The sequence below is a fragment of the Pristiophorus japonicus genome, chromosome 2 (assembly GCF_044704955.1).
Source record: "Pristiophorus japonicus isolate sPriJap1 chromosome 2, sPriJap1.hap1, whole genome shotgun sequence".
Lineage (NCBI taxonomy): Eukaryota > Metazoa > Chordata > Chondrichthyes > Pristiophoridae > Pristiophorus > Pristiophorus japonicus.
Genome location: NC_091978.1, coordinates 352,973,783 through 352,997,381, shown reverse-complemented (window position 1 = coordinate 352,997,381; position 23,599 = coordinate 352,973,783). Strand labels below are relative to the sequence as shown.

The 23,599-nt window shown below is 47.5% G+C and overlaps 1 long non-coding RNA gene across 2 annotated transcripts in view; it reads right to left on the bottom strand.

The window, feature by feature from the left end:
- The window catches only part of LOC139249389 (uncharacterized), a 165,614-nt gene extending 142,702 nt beyond the window's left edge, over window positions 1–22,912 (bottom strand). Inside the window, exon 1 of one of the 2 annotated variants that reach the window (XR_011591167.1) lies at window positions 22,750–22,912. This is a non-coding gene — a long non-coding RNA (uncharacterized lncRNA). Of the gene's footprint in view, window positions 1–3,510; window positions 3,627–22,749 lie in introns of those variants that run through there. The other variant, XR_011591163.1, reaches the window with a different exon arrangement.
- Between the last annotated feature and the right edge of the window lie 687 nt (window positions 22,913–23,599).

Genomic DNA, 23,599 nt, shown 5'->3' with positions numbered 1-23,599 from the left:
CATTAAATACATTTAAGACAGAGATAGACAGTTTCTTAACCGATAAAGGAATAAGGGGTTATGGGGAGCGGGCAAGGAAGTGGACCCGAGTCCATGATCGGATCAGCCAAGATCGTATTAAATGGCGGAGCAGGCTCGAGGGGCCATATGGCCTACTCCTGCTCCTATTTCGTATGTTAGTAACCTTCTGTTGCCTGGGCCTCAAGCTGTGGAATTCCTTGCCTAAACCGCTCCATCTCTCTACCTCTCTTTCCTCCTTCAAAACGCTCTTTGAGCAAGCTTTTGGTCACCTGCATTAATTTCTACTTATGTGGCTCGGTGCCAAATTTAAAAAAAATCTCAATGCTCCTGTGAAGCGCCTTGGGACGTTTCACTACGTTAAAGGCACGATATAAATACAAGTTGTTGTTGTTATTGCCTTTCCTCCTGATTCGCCCATGAGACTCAGCTGGCGTCGGAACCGGCTGAAATTGGTCAGGACCCACCTGGTGATCTGATTGACGCTGATAACTCGCGCAATTATGAAGGTGAACATAGGAACATACGAACAGGAGTAGGCCATTCAGCCCCTCGAGCCTGTTCCACCATTCAATGCGACCTTTCTCCATATGCCCACTTTTGGCCCATATCCCTTAATACCTTTGGTTAACAAAAAGCTATCAATCTTCAATTTAAAATTAACAATTGATCTTACATCAATTGCCCTTTGGAGAAGAAAGGTCCAAACTTCTACCAACCTTTGTGTTTCCTAATTTTCCTCCTGAAAAGTCTGGCTCTAATTTTTAGACTATGCTGCCTCGTCCTAGAATCCCCAACCAGCAGAATTACTTTCAAGTTTCTCCAGGAGTTGCTCCGGTTTTTTTGCAGCAACTAGATTTTTTTCGAGTAACTTAAAAATTGCAATTCTCCCCATTTAAGTTGCTCCAGTGTAAGTGAGTTAGTTAGTTTTTTTTAAAATTCAGTTCTTTTTTCAAAAGGGGGTGTTACCAGCCACTTACGCTCATTTTGGTCATTTAAGCAAGTTTAGCCAGTTAAAACTTACTCCAAACTAACTTAGGCCAGTGTAAGTGTACGTTCTGAAAAACCCTGCGATGAAGTAAGAAATCAGCGCAGGCAGCCAGAGATGCAGGGGGAGGGGGATGGGGACCTTGCAAAGCACCAAACACCTTCACAATAACATTAAAGAAGCATAAATACATTTAAAGCACCAAGCATGAAACAAAGTACATTTGCACCAAACACCAAACAAAGCACAAAAAGTAATAAGCAATTAATTAACAAATAAAAAATAGAAGGAACCCTGCACCTAAAGCACCAAGACCAAAATAATAAGCAATCAATAAATAACAACTAAAAAATAGAAGTCCTACCTTAGGGAACGCAGCGGGCGGCTGATGAGGGAGCCCATTCGGCCAGGGCTAGGGGCGGCGTGCTTCGGGGCCTTCCCACACACAGCCTGCAGAGCGTTGCACAGATTCGGGCTGCCAGGAGCTACTGCACATGCGCGCACACTCTAGCGCGCATGTGCAGAAGTCCCGGCACTGTTTTCAGCGCCGGGTCCTGGCTCTGCCCCCAATCCACTGGGCCACGCTATGCCACCACCGAGGAGAGGCTGGGGAGCGGCCAGAGTCGGGAGGAAGATTTTCGGCGCGCTTGGAGGCGGACAAAAGCGTCGCACCTCGGGTGAGTGCGCCAGAAAAAGGGGTTGGGGAAATTTTGGCCCTATCTATCTACCCACTCTGTTGCCCTTAATATCCTGAAAACTTTGATCAGCATTCCATTAACCTTTTTGATTATTTTCTCTACCTGTTCATTACACTTTAATGATCTATGTACCTGAACCCCCAAGTCCCTTTGGTCATTCACTGTTTTTAGCTTTTTACCATTTAGAAAGTACCCTGTTCTATCCTTTTTAGGTCCAAGGTGGATGATCTCACATTTGCTTACATTGAAATCTATTTGCCACAATTTTGCCCATTCACTTAATCTATCGATATCCCTTTTTACGTTTATGCTTTCATCTACACTACCTACAATGCTGCCTATCTTTGTGCTATCGGCAAATTTGGATATATGATTTTCTATGCCATCATCTAAGCCGTTAATAAATATTGTGAATAGTTGAGGCCCCACCGCTAGTCACCTCCTGCCAATTTGAGTAGCTATCCATTATCGCTCCTCTCTGTCTCCTTCCGCTCAGCCAATTTCTGAACAATTTCCTAATAATTTGCCTCAATTCCGTGGGCTTCTTCCTTAGTTAGCAGTCTCTTATGTGGGACATAGAAAATAGGTGCAGGAGTAGGCCATTCGGCCCTTCTAGCCTGCACCGCCATTCAATGAGTTCATGGCTGAACATTCAACTTCAGTACCCCATTCCTGCTTTCTCGCCATACCCCTTGATCCCCCTAGTAGTAAAGACCTCATCTAACTCCTTTTTGAATATATTTAGTAAATTGGCCTCAACAACTTTCTGTGGTAGAGAATTCCACAGGTTCACCACTCTCTGGGTGAAGAAGTTCCTCCGCATCTCGGTCCTAAATGGCTTACCCCTTATCCTTAGACTGTGACCTCTGGTTCTGGACTTCCCCAACATTGGGAACATTCTTCCTGCATCTAACCTGTCTAACCCCGTCAGCATTTTAAATGTTTCTATGAGGTCCCCTCTCATTCTTCTGAACTCCAGTGAATACAAGCCCAGTTGATCCAGTCTTTCTTGATAGGTCAGTCCCGCCATCCCGGGAATCAGTCTGATGAACCTTCGCTGCACTCCCTCAATAGCAAGAATGTCCTTCCTCAGATTAGGAGACCAAAACTGTACACAATACTCCAGGTGTGGCCTCACCAATGCCCTGTACAACTGTAGCAACACCTCCCTGCCCCTGTACTCAAATCCCCTTGCTATGAAGGCCAACATGCCATTTGCTTTCTTAACCGCCTGCTGCACCTGCATGCCAACCTTCAATGACTGATGTACCATGACACCCAGGTCTCTTTGCACCTCCCCTTTTCCTAATCTGTCACCATTCAGATAATAGTCTGTCTCTCTGTTAATCAAATGCCTTCTGGAAGTCCGTATAAATAACATCCATAGATATTCCCCTGTCCGCTACTTTAGTCACCTCTTCAAAAACTTCAATCAGGTTTGTCAGGCATGACCTACCTTTCACACATCCATGCTGGCTCTCTCTGATCAACTGAAAATTTTCGAGGTGTTGAGTCACCTTATCCTCAATAATAGACTAGCAATTTCCAGACAACAGATGTTAGGCTAACTGGTCCATAATTCCCTGGTTGCCCTCTCTCGCCATTCTTAAAAAGCGGAGTGACATGCACAGTTTTCAAATCTAAAGGGACGGTTCCTGAATCTAAAGAACTTTGGAAGATTATAGTTAGGGCATCTGTAATGTGCTCGCCTACTTCCTTTATTATCGTGGGATGGAAACCATCTGGCCCTGGGGATTTGTCACTCTTTAGTGTCATTATTTTCTTCACTACTGTTATTTTACTTACATTAATTTTATTGAGTCCTTGTCCCCGATTTAATGTTCGTTTCTTTGGGATTTCCGGCATGTTATCCTCTTCTTCTACTGTAAATACTGACGCAAAGTAATTATTCAGTATGTCTGCCATTTCCTTATTATCAATGACAATATCATTACTTTCAGTTTTTAAGGGGCCAACATTGCTCCTGGCCGCCCTCTTTTTCCTGATGTAACTGTAAAAATTCTTCATATTGAACTTTATATCCCATGAAGCTCGAGGATTGGCCATTGAGTATTCCACGCCTCTTCTGATATGGAATTTTCCACTTAAACAAAGGCTGTCTTTTGGTTAAAGAAGCTCTTTATTTCTCGGTTGTTGTTTATGCTCGAAGAGCTCAATATTTTGGGGGTTCCTTTATATCTCACCGGTTATCTGTGGGAAGTGAATGTTTGGTGGACTTTGAGCACAGGATTACTTGGAGTTCTTTGACCCTATAATGGCCAAGAATTTCCTCGGAGCTGCTCCCTCTCCGGAAATCCAACGCTTCCGCCTAAGTTAAGGTAGGGAAGTGGGAACGAGAGCAGCTGCGAAGGAATTCCGGGCCAATGTGCTATCAATCCCACAATTTGTGACTGAAGAAAGCCATTTAAAAAAAGGCTAAATTAAAGTGGGGCTTTTCCCACTTTAATTACTAGAGTGCCTACAGACACAATACCCAAAATTCCCAATGTTGCTCGGCATTTTTTTTAAGACATGTCCCTATTACTTATGTGCAACTGTTTCTCCTTTTTAGTGTTCTCATCAAATAAGAGATGTCAGTCCTGGGGAGTGAAGCACTTTTTCACTTCTGGCATCCAGTGGCAGCATCAAGCACTTACGGGTCAGCTACAGTGCAGAGCAAAGCTTCCTCTATCCACCCAACAGAGCACATTAACCCCTTACCCCCAGAAGAAAGCACATTACACTGAGAAGGGGTAGTTTGTTAGACAATGGCCAATTTTATTGCACTAACCCTGCTGTCAGTGCGCCAGCGCATTATTAGTTCAATCTCTGCTAATTGATTCCAGCTCAGATTCATGGGATGGCGTTTCATTCTGCTGGCTATCAAAGCCTGCCTGACGTTAGTGTGGGAAGATCAAACTCATTGGAATGGGTGCCCGCTACAGCAGGCTGGCATTAAAGTGGCAATCTGACCTGGAGGTACCGCAGGGAACGACTGATGGAGAAAGCAGAAAAATATCACACTTGCGTAGTAAAAGTGCTTTCTTCTGGGGGTAAGGGGTTAATGTGCACTGTTGGGTGGATAGAGGAAGCTTTACTCTGACCCGTAAGTGCTTGATGCTGCCACTGGATGCCAGAAGTGGAAAAGTGCTTCACTCCCCAGGACTGACATCTCTTATTTAATGAGAACACTAAAAAGGAGAAACAGTTGCACATAAGTAATAGGGTCATGTCTTAAAAAAAATGCCTAGCAACATTTGGAATTTTGGGTATTGTGTCTGTAGGCACTCTAGTAATTACTCCACGAGATAAGGTATTGTACTTGAACTGTTGTGACTTTAGTCCATTTATTGCAGCTCCTGAATGAGGGTACAGTATGGTGAGCTCCCTTTTATACTTGGTTACCTGTAGTATACAGGTGAACCCTAGGTCTCCACCAGTTGCACCCTCTGGTGGCACAGGCATAGAGTATACAGTGTGACGATACATTCAGTGGTCTTATGTAACTGTACATTGAGTGTACAGGGTATATACTTATTATTATGCATACACAACATCACTCCCCCCTAAATCTTGTGCCACTGGCCTTTGCACTGTGTGCTCTGACCCTAGACTTGAGTGTCCAAAGCCCTTGCACCTCGTCTGTGCTTTGGCTTGGCTCTCTTCCTGTTGACCCCCAAGTCCTTATTGCCACAACATTGGGAAATGGTCAGCAGTAGACGGTTGGCGGTTGCAGTGGGGGTTGAGTGGGTTCTGGGTATGATCCATTTGTGTCCATGGCTACATACATCCATTTCCCCCCCCATACATAGACCATGTGTGTGGCTCAACACCTGCATGTGCATACATGTACTGAGAAAAAAAAGGAAATAGGATTAGTTACATCACTGTTTGGGTTGTGCAGTGGTGGAACAAGTACATTTTACAGGTAAGGTACATATGTGGTATCACAGTCTTGCCCCTGGGATGTAGGTGCAGGTGGGTGAGGACGCTAGTTCCAGAGTAGCCGGACTGTATCCAGGTTGTCTGATGGCGGCGCTACGCCCCCTACCAGCTGGGTGGGCTCGGATCGCTTACCTGGCTGAGTCTCAGGGCCTTTGCTGTTGCCTAGTGGTGGGCAGAGCCACAGGAATGTGTGGCCTCCCTGTCCTCCTTTGAGGGCTGCAGTATCTCCCTGATGCCCTTCAGCGGTAGTGGGAGCCTGGTCAACCCAGGTCCCGTCAGGAGGGCTGGAGGGTGCTAACCTCTTGCTCCCGGTAATGGCCCTGGTAGCAAGAGAGGTAGAGCCAATCTGGGGCAGGGTGCCAGTAGTGGTGCCTTTGCCGTCCGCTGATCGCTGGTCCTGCAGTTGGTATGCTCCCTCTGTGTGTGGCCACACTCCCTGGGATATCACATTGGTTGCGGAGGCGCAGGCTACATGATCGGGTAGCCCGCTGGACCTGGGTGTTTGCGACAGGAGGTTGCCCTTGGTTTTGTCAGCGTACATGTAGAATCCGGCATCGCATATCATTTCTTCATTCACAGTTAATACATTGGCTCTGACCGCAATCACCCGACTCGACATTTTTAGTTGCCTTTAAATATTGGCATTTGTCAGTTACATCTTTCCCATGTGTACTACTGGCATCGCTGCACAAAGAGTGGAACTGTTCCTTTAATTGTGATGGGTTGCCGGTCTCCTTTAAGAGGGCCTTGCAATCTTTACCCCAATCCGGTTCGCTGCTCGGCATCACGTGTTGCTCCTTCAACGCTGCCCCTCATGGTCTGGCCGCTGTCATCTTTACTTCAGGTGCTTCAACTCGTGGTGCGGGCACCATCTTCATTCTCTCCATGAGGTAGGCTGCGGTGATCCTTTTCTCCCCAGGTTCTGCCACAGAAGCAGGGAAGTTACCTTCTGTGCCAATCTTTTTCCTCCGGAGTCCTGCCGCTAGAGCCTGGAAGGTGAGGTTGGGTCGTTTGGGCTGAATCACCTCGCCGTTGGGCTGAGTGGTCTGTGTCGTTGCCACGCAGTCGAGTTGGATGGTTGGATTTTCAGGTGTTGGGCTGGATCCAAATTTGGGGCTGCGTGGGACGTCGATCGCCGGGCCTTGGAGATTTTCTCGGCTCCAACAGATTTGGATTTGTTTCATCCATCTTCTTCCTAGCAGCGTTGGACCATCACCAGTAACGATCCACAAAGGTCGCCATGGGACACCTGGACATCCACGCTGCCAATGACTGGGATGGTGTCGTTTGTGTAGGTGAGCAGCTTCACTTGGATTGGGATCATTTTGGGTCGTTCGATCGGATTGTCCCAAAGGTCACCTGATTCATCAGTGATTGGCTCGCCCCTGTGTCGACCTCCATTGAGACTGGAACACCGTTGATTTCAGCTTCCATTTTCAACGGAGAACTCTCAGTGGAGCAGGTGAACACTCCGTACACCTCTTCGTGGGGCTGAGCTGCTTCCTGGACTCTCTCTTCCTCTTCATCAATGCTGGAGCCCGGATGATTGGTCAACCCTTCAGCGACTCGGTGAGTAAAATTTCTCTTGCACATTCGCTGGAGGTGGCCTTTCACGTTACAGCCTTTGCAAGTATAGTCTTTGCAGCGGCACTGGTGGGCCCTGTGATTCCTTCCACAGCGCCAGCATGGGGCTGGCCGGCTGGCCCCATGTGGTGGACTCAAGGTTGCGGGACTCGGGGTATCAGCCTTACCTCTCAAAGGCGCCAGGCAGTTCATAGTACTTGCCGGTTTAGAGTCCTGGGGATGAGTCATCATCCACTTGGAATCACAGGCCGAGGCCATGAATGTCTGGCTGATGTTAATTGCCTTCTGCAGGGTAACCATGGTGTCTACAGAAAGCAGCTTGTGGAGGAGGCCCTCGTGGCCGATTCCGATAACGAAGATGTCCTGCAGTGCTTCGGTGAGGTGGTCGCCAAAATCACACGGTGCAGCCAATCGTCTGAGGTCTGCAGCATATTTTGCGATTTCTTGGCCTTCGGGCCGCCGGTGTGTGTAGAACCGGTGTCTGGCTGTGAGGGTGCTCTCTTTAGGTTTGAGCTGTTCCTGTATCACCGCTACGAGCTCTGCATACGTTTTGGTTGTTGTCTTCTCTGGGGCTAGCAAGTCCCTGACAAGGCCATAGATGGTGGGCCCACAACTGTTGAACAGGATAGCTCTGCGCTGGTCAGCCAGCGAGGTCGGTGTGTCTCCCGCCAGGTCATTCGCAATGAAGAAGTGTTCGAGCCTTTCCACAAAGGCCTCCCAATCTTCCCCATCGGTGAATTGTTGAAAGTTGCCAAGGTTAGCCAGTTTTCGCGTGGAAATTTGTAATCTCGTCGCTAGTTTATGGGCCCAACTTTGCACAACCCCTTTTTTAGTGCGCTGACTTTGCGTGCTGGAAACGGCGCTGGGAAAAAGTTGCCCCATCCTCTCCGCTCTTCAGAGTCCCCGGAGTCCCAGCATTGCGTGCATTCTGAAGTGGGGGGCGGAGCAACAGGCCAGCACCCGAAAACAGTGCCGGCACCTGCGAGCATGCGCAGTGAAGTCTGCGCGCATGCTCCTGCCCTCCCAGCGTGTCCTGCGGGCTGTGAGCAGGACCCGTGCTCGCAGCCCCTATCCCCGGCCGAAGGGACGCCCCAATCTTCGCCGCACCCTATCCCCGGCCGAGAGGTCTCCCGCACCAGCCGGCTGGCCCGCTGAGTTCCCAGGCGAGGTAGGACTTCGGTTTTATTTTTTATTTATTGGTTGTGCTTGAGAGTTTTGATTGGGGGGGGGGGGGCAGGGAGGAGAGTTTTGTGGGGGGTGGGAGGGGGAGAAAAAGAGTGTATTGGGGGGGGGGGGAAGAAAGAGTGTTTTGTGGAGGTGGGGTAAGAAAGAGTGTTTTGTATACCAGCATCTCTCTCTCTCTCGCTCACTCTGGCATTTTTTAAACTTATGTCAGAAAAAATAACTTACTCCAAAAAACTTGATGCAAGTCATGGCCAAAGTTGGGCCTATTGTATCTGTAAGCACTCTAGTAATGACTCCACGAGGTAAGGTATTGTACTTGAACTGTTGTGACCTTAGTCCATTTATTGCAGCTCCATTTTATACCTGGTTACCTGTAGTGTACAGGTGACCCCTAGGTCTCCACCAGTTGCACCCTCTGGTGGTACAGGCATAGTGTATACAGTATGAAGATACATTCAGTGGTCTTTTGTAACTGTACATTGAGTGTACAGGGTATATACTTATTATTATACATACACAACATTGGGGACAACAGAAATTCTGGACAAAGGCCTAACTATGTTTATATTCTAATGTTAGGAAAGTATACTCTATTTGTTCTAAGCGAGTAACCATTTAGGACGTCAGGCTATTGAAACCACAATGATCTGTTTTCCCCCACAGAGATAATTGTAATCCATGATAATCATTATTAATGGACAGCGAAAGTGGTTGAGGTCAGACCTTTAAGACAAACAGTATGTCTGAATAGGGCCGGAATCTAAACAACATTAAAATCTGATGGGCCTAATTTTATTACACTAACCCTGGTGTTCCTAGTTTTTTTAAATTATTCGTTCCTGTGAAGTGGGCGTTGCTGGCAAGGCCGGCATTTATTGCCCATTCCTAGTTACCCTTGAGAAGGTGGTGGTAAGCCACCTTCTTGAACCTCTGAAGTCCTTGTGGTGAAAGTACTCCCACAGTGCTGTTTGGGAGGGAGTTCCAGGATTTTGGCCCAGCGACGATGAAGAAACAGCAATATATTTCCAAGTTAGGGTAGTGTGTGACTTGGAGGGGAATGTGGTGTTCCTATGTGCCTGCTGCCCCTGCCCTTCTAGGTGGTAAAGGTTGCGGGTTTGGGAAGTGCTGCTGATGAAGCCTTGGCGAATTGCTGCAGTACATCTTGTAGATGGTACACACTGCACCCACGGTGTGCCGGTGATGGAGGGAGTCAATGTTGAAGGCGGTGGATGGGGTGCCAAACAAGCGGGCTACTTTGTCCTGGATGATGTCGAGCTTCTTGAATGTTGTTGGAGCTGCACTCATCCAGGCAAGTGGAGAGTATTCCATCACACTCCTGACTTGTGCCCTGTAGATGGCGGAAAGGTTTTGGAGAATCAGGAGGTGAGACACTCGCCGCAGAATACCCAGCCTCTGACCTGCTCTTGTTGCGACAGTGTTTATGTGGCTGGTCCAGTAAAGTTTCTGGTCAATGGTGACCTCCAGGATGTTGATGGAAGGGAATTCAGCGATGGTTATCCTGTTGAATGTCAAGAGGCGATGGTTTGGCGCCCGCTTGTTGAAGATATTCATTGCCTGGCACTTTTGCGGTGTGAATGTTACTTACCAATTATCATCCCAAGCCTGAATGTCGTTCGGGTCTTGCTGCATGCGAGCATGGATTGCCTCATTATCTGAGGAGTTGCGAATGGCACTGAACACTGTGCAACCATCAGTGAACATCCCCACTTCTGACCTTATGATGGAGGGAAGGTTATTGATGAAGCCGCTGAAGATGGTTTGTTCCTGCAAACAGCAACTTTTGTGCCCATTTTGTAGCTTTAATTGATACCAAGAGCTTTAGTTATTGTCTAGTTAGCTCAGTTTTGTTATGTGCCTGTTCGGATCGATTGTGAGTTGCGTCCAAGTGCATGGATTGGGTAGGACAGTGGCTTTGGGGGTGGGGGAAAGGAAGGAGAAAAGAACAACATTCAATAACATTAATTTCTAAGAACGTTTTGCATCAGTAACAACATTAAAGCACTTGATTCTCTGCCTATTCATATCTTATAAATAATGAACCAGCTTATCTATCAGCAGGAAGCGCTCGGTTCAAGTTGGAAGAAAATTATTAAGCAAATAAAGCACAGAGCAGCATTCATGTGGGGATACTTAATATTGATGAGGAAAATGCTTCAGGCAAAATTTTCATGCAAGTGGTTAAACCTGGTTCAGAAAGTCATAATCTCAATTGCAGACATTTCAGTGTTTTCATTGTCAACATAAAGGAACCCTGGATTCCCTCAGTACTCTGCGTGGCCGCCATTTTGTGAGGGGTGTGGGGGAGAAGCCATTTTCTTTGTGTATCAGGCAAGTCCCAAGGTGTTTGGAGCAGAGGAGATTGTTAAATTCTCTGCCCGTTCATAATCAATGGATGGAAAATGTAGCCCCACTATATGTCTGAAACACTGTAGAACAAGGCAGTCAAAAATCTGACCCTGAAAGACTTGGATTTAAATAGTGCCTGAACATCTCAAAGCAATTCAAAGTAATGCAGTGCTCCAAGTGCAGTGACTTCAAATGTGACGGCCATTTTGCATGCAGCAAGATCCCGCGAACAGCAATGTGATGAGCCAAACTGATATTTTGCAAAACAAGCTACAGGTACTAACTATTTTAATACTGTGTGGTTTTGGGGGTAGGGGCTAGGAACTGATAATATTCCACTCCTGTAATTCTTATCCCAGTGGACAGCTTCAATATAAGTGCTGGAAGGAAATGGTTTCTCTGTTTCTTCGCTACATACTGATAGACCCGAGACTATCAAAACACATATTGACTGGATATTTCTGTTGGGCGCTCTACATGTCAAGAATTATCAGTCAACTGTTCCTATCAAAACATGCAGAATGCTAACGTTTCCCATTCAGAAAATCATCTTTAACTAGAATAGATTAATCATATGTAATTAACAGAAGTAGCATCTGAGACCTGAAGGTGCCTTTGTGTGGTTGAACCAAATTAAATTAAATTTGCATTAACCAAAGAGATGAATTGTTGCAATGTAGAGACTGCATACATAATCACCACAAATAGTGAACTCCTCTAATCTGCTGGATTTTGGGTCAAAGACAGACATTCCTTATAGCCAGATTTATACATAATATCATTAGCCTCGCTGGCATCTTCTGCTGCACCGTACAGCAGCTTTTGGATAATTAGAGTTTAAAGGGAATTATCTGTGAAGGATTTTCATGATGGGAACAAACAATTGTTGTATGTTGAGGAGACGGATTGTATTTCTTGGATGTGGTGTGCCAGCGGTGGGAGTGGATATGCTATGGGATTGGTTCCATGGCCTGGTGTCCTCAGGCTTTCCTCAGGGCCGGCCTAATTATTTGTGGAATGTGTTCCTCCAGAATGAAATGAGCTTATTGTTATGGCTCAAATAAAGCAATGTGACTGAGTACTGTAGACTTGAGTAAGTGTGACCTTATTTTGACTCCAGAGTGCCAGCACAGCATGGGAGGCCTGCTTAAAGACAGTGCTCCCAAGGGATGCTGGGATCCCTTGGGACTCCAACAGATGCGCCCGCTGGTGGCGGTAGAATGCTGGTTACAAGGTGTTGCATACATAACATCACTTCCCCCCAAAGTCAATTGTACACTTATTTACAGGGTGAGACGATCTGGGGCTTTCCGCTCCCTAGTCGATCGTCTCGGTACAAACACAGGTGCAGGTGAGTCGGTTGAGCCTTCGTTGGGCTGCTGCGCAGTTGGCCTTGCTGGGTTGCTGGGGATGATGAGTTCAGCTTCGTGGCCAACCGTGATGTTGGTTGCTACTTGTGTGTGTATCGGAGGATCGAAGTTGGTGGTGTCCTCTTCAGGTTGCTCGTGGCTGTCTGTGAATCGCAGTTTGGTTAGGTCCAAATGCTTTCTGCAATTTAGTCCATTGGAAGTTTGACCTCAAACAACCTACTCCCTTCTTTGGCTACGACAGTGCCAGCAAGCCATTTGGGACCATGTCCATAGTTGAGTACAAATACAGGGTCATTGACTTCAATATCGCGTGACATGTTTGGGCGATCATGGTACATGCTTTGTTGATGCTGCCTGCCCTTGACATGGAGATCAGGGTGGACTAGAGAGAGCCTTGTTTTGAGCGCCCTTTTCATGAGCAGTTCGGCAGGGGGATCCCTGGTGAGTGAGTGGGGTCTTGTGCGGTAACTGACAGGACTCGGGACAGGCGGACCTGCAGGGAGCCTTCTGACACACATTTCAAGCTTTGCTTGATGGTTTGGACTGCCCGTTCTGCCTGGCCGTTAGATGTGGGCTTGAACGGGGCAAATGTGACATGCTTGATTCCATTGCGGGTCATGATTCCTTGAATTCAGGACTGGTGAAACACGGCCCATTGTCGCTGACAAGGGCATCAGGCAGGCCATGCATGGCAAACATAGCTCGTAGGCTTTTGATGGTGGCAGTGGACGTGCTTACAGACATTATTACACACTCAATCCATTTTGAATAAGCATCCACAATGACCAAAAACATTTTGCCTAGAAATGGGCCAGCGAAGTCAACGTGGATCCCAGACCACGGTTTGGAGGGCCATGACCACAAACTTAGTGGTGCCTCCCTGAGTGCATTGCTCAGTTGAGAGCAAGTGTTGCACTGGCGCACGCAAGACTCCAAATCTGAGTCGATGCTGGGCCACCACACATGGGATCTGCCTATAGCTTTCATCATTACTATGCCTGGGTGGGTACTGTGTAGGTCACATAAGAACGTTTCCCTGCCTTTCTTAGGCAAAACCACGCGATTACCCCACAAGAGACAGTCCGCCTGTATGGACATTTCGTCTTTGCGCCGCTGGAGCGGCTTGATCTCTTCATGCATCGCCGCTGGGACGCTGGACCAGCTCCCATGGAGGACACAGCTTTTTACAAGGGACAGTAAAGGATCCTGGCTGGTCCAGGTCCTGATCTGGTGGGCCGTAACGGGTGACTTTTCATTTTCAAATGCATCCATCACCAAGAGCAAGTCTGCAGGCTGTGCCATTTCCACCCCAGTGGTGGGCAATGGTAGCCGACTGAGAACATCAGCGCAGTTCTCTGTGCTTGGCCTGTGGCAAATTGCATAGTTATATGCAGACAGTGTGAGCACTCATCTTTGGATGCGAGCAGAGGCATTGGTATGAATACCTTTTCTCACTGAGAATAGCGATATGAGCGGCTTATGGTCAGTTTCTAACTCGAACTTAAGCCAAAACAGATACTGGTGCATTTTTTTCACCCCGTAAACGCATGCCAGAGCTTCTTTTTCAATCATGCTGTAGGCCCTTTCGGCCTTGGACAAGCTCCTGGATGCATAAGCGACCGGTTGCTTTTTGTAACACACACCCGACCTTGTACGAAGACGCATCAAAAGCTAGCACTAAACGTTTACATGGGTCATACAGAACAGGCGGTTTGTTGGAATGTAATAGATTTCTGGTTTTCTCAAAAACAGTCTCTTATGATTTCCCCCATACCCAGTCATCTCCCTTGTGTAGCAACACATCTAGAGGTTCTAGCAAGGTGCTTAACCCGGGTAGGAAATTACCAAAATAATTGAGGAGTCCCAGGAATGACTGCAGCTCCGTCACGCTCTGTGGTCTCGGCGCGTTCTTGATGGCCTCCATTTTGGCATTGGTGGGTCTGATGCCATCTGCCGTGATTCTTCTCCCTAAGAACTCGACCTCTGGCGCCAGGAAAACACACTTCGAGCGTTTCAACCCGAGTCCCACACGATCTAGCCGACTTAGAACCTCTTCCAGGTTCTGCAAGTGTTTGATGGTGTCCCGACCTGTGATCAATATGTCGTCCTGGAAAACCCCGGTGCGCGGAACCAACTTTAGCAGACTCTCCATGTTCCTTTGAAGAATAGCCGTGGCCGATCGAATCCCAAACGGGCATCTATTGTAGATGAACAGACCTTTGTGCGTGTTGATGCAGGTGAGGCCTTTAGAAGATTCCGCCAACTCCTGCGTCATGTAGGCCGAGGTCAGGTCCAACTTGGTGAATATCTTCCCTCCTGCCAGCGTCGCAAATAGGTCATCTGCCTTGGGTAGCGGATATTGGTCCTGCAGCGAAAAACGGTTAATCATTACTTTATAGTCCCCACAAATTCTGACCGTGCCATCGCCCTTGAGAACCGGAACAACTCAACCGGCGCAATGATGCCCTCTCGTTGCAGCCTGTCCAGCTCAATCTCCACTTTCTCTCGCATCATGTGTGGCACCGCACGTGCCTTGTGGTGGATGGGTCATGTACCGGGAACTAAGTGGATCTGTACCTTCGCCCCAGAGAAATTTCCGATGCCTGGCTCAAACAACGACGGGAACTTGCTCAAAACCTGGGCACGAGGCGTCGTTGACGGATGAAAGTGCTCGGATGTCGTCCCAGTTCCAGCGGATTTTTCCCAGCCAGCTTCTGCCAAACAGTGTGGGGCCATCTCCTGGTACAATCCATAGTGCTGGTTCATGCACCGCTCCATCATAGGAGACTTTTACTGCTGCATTGCCAGTTACAAGGATCAGCTCTTTAGTGCAAGTTCTCAGCTTGGTATGAATAGGGCTTAGCTTGGACCTTTGTGCTTGTTGCACCACAGCCTCTCGAAGATCTTTTTGCTCATGATAGACTGTCTCGCACCCATGTCCAATTCCATGGATACTGGAATTCCGATCAGTTCAACTTTTAACATGATCGGTGGACATTTTGTGGTGAAGGTGTGTACCCCGTACACTTCTGCCTCCTCAGTTTGAGTCTCTAGTTCAATTTGATCTGCCATGGATCGGTCTTCCTCTTCCTCGCATTCACACTTGATGGCGGACTCTGAGTCATCGGACTGCAGCTGCAGTCGTGTACGTTCTGCCATATGCATTCCTGCCTGAAAACGACGTTACTTTGTGTACAGTACTTGCTGATGCATCTCTATGCTGCGAAATTTGTTTGGTGTTATCGCTGGGTGGACATAAATGCCTGGGCTATCGTTATGGCTTTGTTCATGTTCGGTATTTCAACAGTCAATAGTGTGCAAAGGACATCCTCATGGACAATGCCAAGCACAAAAAAGTCTCTTAGCATTTCTCCAGGAATCCACTGAATTCGCAATGTCCTGCAAGGCGCCTTAGTTCGGCGATGTAGCTCACCACTTACTGGCCTTCAGATCGTTGACATGTATAAAATCGATACCTTGCCATCAGAACGCTCTCCTTCGGATTTAGGTGCTCCCGGACCAGCGTCCACAGTTTTTCATATGATTTGGTTGTTGGTTTCACCAGAGCAAGAAGATTCTTCATGAGGCCATAGGTTGTTGCCCCGCAGACGGTGAGGAGGATCGCCCTGCATTGGGTAGCGTTCTCATTCCCTTCCAGCTCATTGGTCACGAAGTATTGGTCGAATCGCTTCACGAAGGCTTCCCAATCATAACCTTCTGAGAATTTCTCCAGGATATCAACAGTTCTCTGCATTTTTGTGCGCTGGTTCGTTATCTATTACTCGTCACCAGTTGTTATGTCTCAAATAAAGCAATGTGACTGAGTACTGTAGACTTGGAGTAAGTGTGACCTTAGTTTCTTTATTCTGACTCCAGAGTGCCGGCACAGCATGGGAGGCCTGCTTCTATGTAGTGCTCCCAAGGGATGCTGGGATCCCTTGGGGTTCCAACAGATGCGCCCTCGGTAGAATGCTGGTTACAAGGTGTTACATACATAACACTTATCTCTGTTTCTGCTCATTTTAATTCCTCTAATTCTGCTCATTCTAATTCCTCTAACTCTGCCCTCTTGAGCATCCCTGATTATAATCGCTCAACCATTGGTGACCATTCTGATTCCTGGGTTCTAAGCTCTGGAACTCCTGCCTAAATCGCTCTGCTTCTCTACTTCTCCTTCTTCCTTCAAGACGCTTCTTAAAACCTACTTCTTTGACCAAGCTTTTGGTTGCCTGCCCTAATTTCTGCTTATGTGGCTCAGTGTCAAAGTTTTTGTCTCATCATAATCCTGTGAAGCGCCTTGGGATGTTTCACTACGTTAAAGGCGCTATATAAAAGCGTTGTTGTTGTTGTTGGTGAGCGAGAGCACGCAAACAATGAACGGGAGGTCAGGAAAATACTCTCAATCTTACCCCAACCAGTAGATGGAACATAGGAACCGGAGTGGGCCATTCAGCCCCTCAAGCCTGTTCCTCCCCACTCAATCTGATCATGGCTGATCTTTACCTCAACTCCATTCATTCACTTTTGCTCCATATCATTTGATACCCTTACCTAATAAAAATCTAGCGATTCCAGTCGTGAAAATATCAATTGATCCACCCTGCACAGCTTTATGGGGAGAAGGAATTGCAGATTTCACCACCCTTTGAGTGAAAAAGTGTTTCCTGATTTCACTCTTGAATGGGCTGGCCCTAATCTTAAGGTTGTGTCCCCTTTGTTCTGGATCTCCCCCACCAGACAAAATAGTTTCTCTGCATCTACCCTACTGCATGTTTTCGTCATTTTAAACACCTCGATTAGATCACCCCTCAACCTTCTAAACTCAAAGGAATACAACCCATGTTTATGCAACCTGTCCTCATAATTTAACCCGTTAAACCTTGGTATCCTTCAGGAGATACTGCGTTGTAACTGCTCTAGGGCCAATGCATCTTTCCTGAGGTGCGGTACCCAAAACCGAAAGTAAACATAAATGTAAAACCTGATATTGTACACTTGCGCACAATTATCCCATTCCTGAGGAAAGCTGTCTCTTGAGAGAAGCAAGAAAAGCTTGTGATCAATTCAGGAAAAACTCTTGGAAATTTCTCTGAGGCTCCCCAAGGCAACAATTTTTTTTTTTTTTTGAAATTCGTAGCCAATCGTTCCAATTCTTTGTCAAATCACAAACGCCAGAGGTCACCTTGGGCCCATTCAAGGATCACTCTGCGCCAATGCTCTTAGCCAAAAGGCCTAGAGCCACTGCACCGTTCCTGGAAGTACTGCAATACCAGGTTCGTGCCATGGAGGTGGATGGGTCAGGTCCCCCACACACCTCCGTGGAGGTGGATGGGTCAAGCCACCCCACCCACCTCCTATTTCCAAAAAAGCAAGCATATACCTTCCCAAAGGCAACAAGCTCCAGGAGACTACAGCTGCCTATCGCTCAACCTAATCACAACCGACCAATTAGCCCCTATGTCCTTTTAAGTGATCCCTTTTAAGGACTACGGTGGCCCCATTGCATTTTGTGAACATTTATTCCAGAGCCTTTTGGTCAAAATAAATATTTTTTTGGCACTTAGCCCTAAGGGGCCGAAATTCCCTTGATAATGCTGCCCATTAATGCCGGCGATGGGCGGCAAAGGCCTACTGTCAGCGGTGAGCGGCGTCCACGCCTCCCTACAAATTGAGTTTGTCATTGGTGGAGGCACCAAGAGGTACCGCCATGCCCTCTAACGTCACCCACGTGGTGACGACATCCAGCATACAACGCCCTCTTGGCGCCACTCCCGCGATATTTAGTTTGTACGAAGGCCTAACGGCCAGGCGTCCATACAGCCAGGATAAGGTGATGTCCACATAGCCGATCTCGGGCAGAATCAAGGTAAGTTTTTTTCTTTATTTATTTCAGCTTTTACTTACGAGTCGCACCAGTGGGGGAAATGTGTGTGTGGGTCGGAGAAGTTGTTTTGCATTTTGTTTTTCGCCTCGTTTTTCCAGCTCGCATGCCGGCAGCCTCCTGTCGCGGAGTTCAGTCAGCCTCCTGAGCTCCCGCCCCGTTGGCTGCTGAGGATGACTGTGCGACGGCACTTTTTAGCGCAGCTCTCCCATCTTTTGGCATAAAAACTGAATTTGGCATTTTGAGGCTGCAGCTAACACCGGGTGCTAAGATCAGCACTCGGGCAGTGACAACGCCTCAAAAACGGCCATAACCAATTTCAAATCTTTGTCTCTAGCTTGCAGGCATGACTTCTAGTCATACCAGTCCTACCCATTTCAAATAACTTAACTATAAGCTGTGTCCAATCCAATTCATTTTACATTAAATTACATAGGGCCCAAAATTCATTGACATACCGCCCACTTACCGCCAAGAAATACAAGTTTCGTCAAAAAACAGGTACATACCACCGGCGGAAGATTCATGAGTGACATAATGCCGGGCGCTATGCGCACCGTCCGTCCATGTAGGACCGCCCACATACTGCCCAAAAGTGCAAGTGTCATGACATACCGCTGGAACTACATACCGTCCTGGAGAAGGTGCTTTTAAGTGGATCTTAAGTGGGCAGTATGGACACAGAGCTCACAGGTTTATTTGATATTACACAGATCTTTATAGTTCGCCACAGTTTGATGTATTTTTAAATGGATTGTAGTATTTTCTAGCATTAGCCAATAATATAAATGGTCTAATAAAGCTTTATTTACTCCTATAAACTATAATAAATATTTTATTAGTCTCAGCCCCCAGTCTCTCTCAGCCCCAGTTTTTCTCACCCCCCAGTCTCTCTCACCCCCCGACAATCTCTCTCAGCCCCCCCAGTCACTCTCCATCCCCGCAGTCTCTCCCTCACCTCCCAGTCTCTCTCCCTCCCCAGTCTCTCTCACCCCCCAGTCTCTCTCAACCGCCAGTCTCACCTTCCCCCCGACAGCGAATTCTCATAACCCTCACAACGATCTCTCTCTCCCCCCCCACCTCCCCACCGCCACAGCGATCTCAGGTCGGCAGTCTCTGGCCTTGTCGGTGCTTCTCAGGGGTTGGAGCTTGACAGCCGTGCGCATGTGCGCACGACTCGGGAGCCGATGATTCGCGAATCAGAAGGCCTCCTCCGTCCACCACCGCCCATTGCACTCCGTTCCCGTTACCGTCGAGAAAAGCGGGGTGATCTCCCGCCCACAGGGCCCCAGTGGTATCGGGCGGTAAAAAGTCATGCACCGCCCGGGGACCGCCGAAAAACAGGCGGAATTTGGCTTTGACCAAATTCGGGCTCATAGAAACAGGCTATTCGGCCCAAATAGTCTATGCCAGTGTTTATGCTCCACACGAGCCTTCTCTCATCTTACTTCATCAGCAACGCTGTCAGCATATCCTTCTATTCCTTTCTCCCTCATTTACTTATCTAGCTGCCTCTTAAATGCATTTATGCTAATTGCCTCAACCACACCTTGTGGTAGCAAGTTCCACATTGTCACCACTCTCTGGGTAAAGAAGTTGGAAGTTTAGAAACCACAATCATATATGCTTCTAAAAAGTAAATACCACCAATCCTTAGATAATAAAAATAGAAAATGCTGGAAATACTCAGCAGGTCAGGCAGCATCTGTGGTGAGAAACAGAGTTAACGTTTCGGGTCTGTGACCTTTTGTCAGAACTGGAAAAGTTCGAGATGTAACAGATTCTTAAAGAAGTGCAGGGGCAGTGAAAGGGGGAGGGGAGGAAAGAACAAAAGGGAAGGTCTGTGATATTGTGGAAGGCAGGAGAGATTAGAGAGACAAAAGGGATGAGGAGCAAAAATGAGACGGTAATGGAATAAGTTAAGAAACAAAAGATGAGTCTAGATGGGGTGTGAACGGCAGAATCATCACCAGCGGCCATGGGAGAGAAAAAAAAGTGTCGAGGAGTTTGTAAAAAAAAAAAAAGAGGAAAGGGAAACAAAATATGGGCAGAGGTTATGGTCTGAAATTGTTGACCTCGATGTTGTGTCCTTAGACCCAACCCTTAGAGCCTATTCTCATAAATAAGAACGTGAAGATTTGCTGTCATCTTGCTCATTCTCCTGTCAACCCACTCTAGCATCTCAATATACTTCACCAGGCGTGAGGACCAGCATCGAGCGCGAAACTGCTAAACACGCGTGCGCCTAAAGGGAGGGAAGGGCCCTGTCTACGCGCCAGCCCTGCGCAGGTAAGGTTGGTGACACAATGATTTGTGTGGGCAGTCTACCTGTGTGGGCAGGATTTTCATCTACCACCAGTTCAACTATGAAATATTGCAATTGGGATGCTTTCAAAGCAAGACCATCATTTAAATGTATCGCCAATTGACTTGCCAAATGGCACTGGGTTCTGTAGCTCGCAATCGGATGCCCTGTCAATTGATGAGGTGCAATGTTGTTTGTATTCGAGGTATCACCTGATGGATCACCCTCTGCTTGAAGATCAGCTCAAGTTTTGTGAAGACTTCATTCACAATTGGCTTTCCAGTGATATTGGTTCTAATGGGGTAAAAATTCGGTTGCTTAGTGCCCTGGAAAGGATCTGATCAGGAGTGGTAAAGTGATCGGAGCCGCGAGCGCTGGTATTCGCGCTGCTCGGCACATTTAGTGTGCCGGTGCCGGTGGCGCTGACCAATACCGCCCGGGAGCGCCGAACCGGTGTGCAACCCGCCCGGTTTCTACAGCGTTTCGGAATTAGGTTCTGGCGGCACTGTAGCAGACCGTGGTGACAGTGCCTTTGAAAGCTGGTGCGCAGAGCTGTCCCGGGGCGCAATGACTGGAAAAGGTAAATTAATGAAATATTTCACTGATTTATTTTTGAGATTCACCTGTATTTGGGGGGAGTAATTTATCAGGAATGTTTTTTGTTCCGATTTTTTTTTTCCCAGGAAGGCCTCTCTTAGGGCGCTACGAGGCTGGCTCTTTAGCATGGGATTTTCAGTTGCTCACCCGGCCTAGCGCCCTAAAAGAGATGTGGAACGCCTCCCTTAGCGCTCCGCACCACTCTCAGGGCACAGCAACCACGTTTTTGGCTGCTGTCGCAAACCATTTTCCGGCACAAAATTTACTGTCCTGCCGCCATTGGCACCCGATGTAGCCTCCAACCTAATATCCACACCTGTGATTTGGCTGATTTTCTATTGACATGTCATACATGCTTTGATGCAAAAAGAAGATACTGAATAATAATAGCAAAAGCCTAATATGTAGCAAATGCACAGAATCTGTTGCAGGCTCCCATTTACATGCAGGGCATTTTGCTAAATGATACTGTTGCACTATCAAAATACATGGCCATAAAACCTGATTACAAAATTGCGTCGAGCCTTGAAGGGATCGCTGGCCGCTCAACTTCTGATCCGCACCCCCCCCACCTGAATAGTGCTGGGGGCAATAGTCAGACGCTATGCCCCATCTGTCCCCGAAATCATGCGTTAGTTTACAAGGTTTAAATGAAAGTGGCCAGTGTGCATGGGACAGTAATTGTAATTCATGGGGTTGCCACGGGCAACAGCAGCAGCCCCAGAGAGGTAGTGATATTAGCACGGAGGGGTGGGTGGGAGATAGCAGTGCCATGGCACAGGAGCAGGCATCAGGTGATGAGGCACAAGCTGTTACCGCCTGGGCCTTGTTGTCCAAAGAAAGGCCAAATTGAGGTGCGATATGACCTTATACAGGTTTCCTGCTGACAGTGTTCTCTGTCACACAGGTTCAGGATTTGAGTAAGTGCAAGTGCGGTGATTCCAAAATCTCCAGAAGCTGAGCTGGAATCCTTTTTATTTTGATGGGTTTTAATCCGATGCTTGGGCCCCATAGTTGTGGCTTGCAATTGATTTGCCTGTGTTGTCACAATGCATTCTGGGTATTGTATTTCTACAGGGACAGGTGAAAGCTCCAACTCCCATGGTGCTTCCCTCTGGGTCACGAAGGCCCATGAAATCCACGTCCCCAAGGCCCAAGTGAAATCTCCTGTAATGACTCAAGAGTCTGGTTGCTGTAAACTCACTCAGGTGCAACCTGATCCATCTTTATTCCAGCCCAAAGAGTGCCAGCGTGACAAAGACACCCAGCTTATCTACAGGTGACCAAGCACACATGCCACATGCGTACAGCCCGATGACCTCCGACCGCGGAGCCCTCTGGTGTCTGGCGACCCCCAAGCGTTAGTACATAACATCTCCAAACCCTGAGACCCCGAAAGTATGCAGGGAAACCATCTTGCAGGTGCATCCAAAGTAAAATAACCAATTTTGTGGGTAGGCTAGAGGAGTGGTCCTCAAATTTTGGTTGAAGGATCCCTTTTCAAATGGATTAGTAATCAAGGAAGCCCCCTTCTAAATTTGAATTCTAATACTACGTAATATACATAATACAAAAGTGCTTCAAGTAAAGAGTGTTTTAACAATGCTTTTAGGAACACAGGTATTCAGTAATACCAACCTCACCGTCTTATAAATCAAGAGACAAACTTAAAAATCAAGAGATTTGGACCTAGAAATTTGAGTAAAATGGTCAGTGCCACCACGGGTGGAAGTTAACGCCCGCAAAAAGAGCGCAGGCAGCACCGGTATTTTGACTACTGCCTGCTGATTTAAATTAGCACAGCGCCAAACCTGCAGTGCAACACGATGTTTCAGGCGGTAGTCTCAGCAAGAGGCCCAATGTAGCGTGGCCGTAGTGTCCCTGGAGCGAGGCAGAATTCTCGTAAAGCTAGCATGTCGTTTTAGACGGCAGTGCCGATCCCTTAAAGGGGAACTGCCTTCTCAAATGAAAAAAATATAAATAATTTAAAAATAGATATCCTTTAGCCCTTAGAGCTCAACTGTCTTCTGGAAAAAAAAAACAAATGTTAAAAATAATTCTGAAATGGCAATCTTCAACTCTTAAAGCTGAACTGCCTTCGACACATCCAAAAATGGTAAAAGTGCTTCAGCTCTAACACAAATGGCTCAACAAGCCAGGGAAGGGGCACCCAGGGTCTTGCACACAACACTCCCACTTTGTGCAAGGAGTCCATACTGGAAGAGAGGTCCTCTACCCACAAGGACCCAAGAAATAAGGATGTGTCACCCCCCCCCCCATGACCTGGCTCCAATGCCCAAAAAAGCTTCATGACCTCAGACCAGTGGATTAAGGTCAGTGAATGCTTCTTCAAAGGCCGTCACCTACCAACTGCACCACTCGCCTCACATTGAATGGACCCCCTCCCCAATCACTCACCTGCCAACAATCTATACACCAAACATGAGGCACACCTTCCATTCCGAGCTTCGCCTCACACCCTTGGAGGAGACGGTGGCCCTTGGCCAGTGGCAGGGCTGAAAGGCTACAAGATCCTCATGTGTTAACCTTCTGCTCACATCCCACTTCCCCCCCCCTCATCCCACAATTTCTTCTATTTTATAGGGGCCGTTTGCGGTGGCCATTCCTAAACATTGAAAGGCCGCCACTTTGGGGTCAACA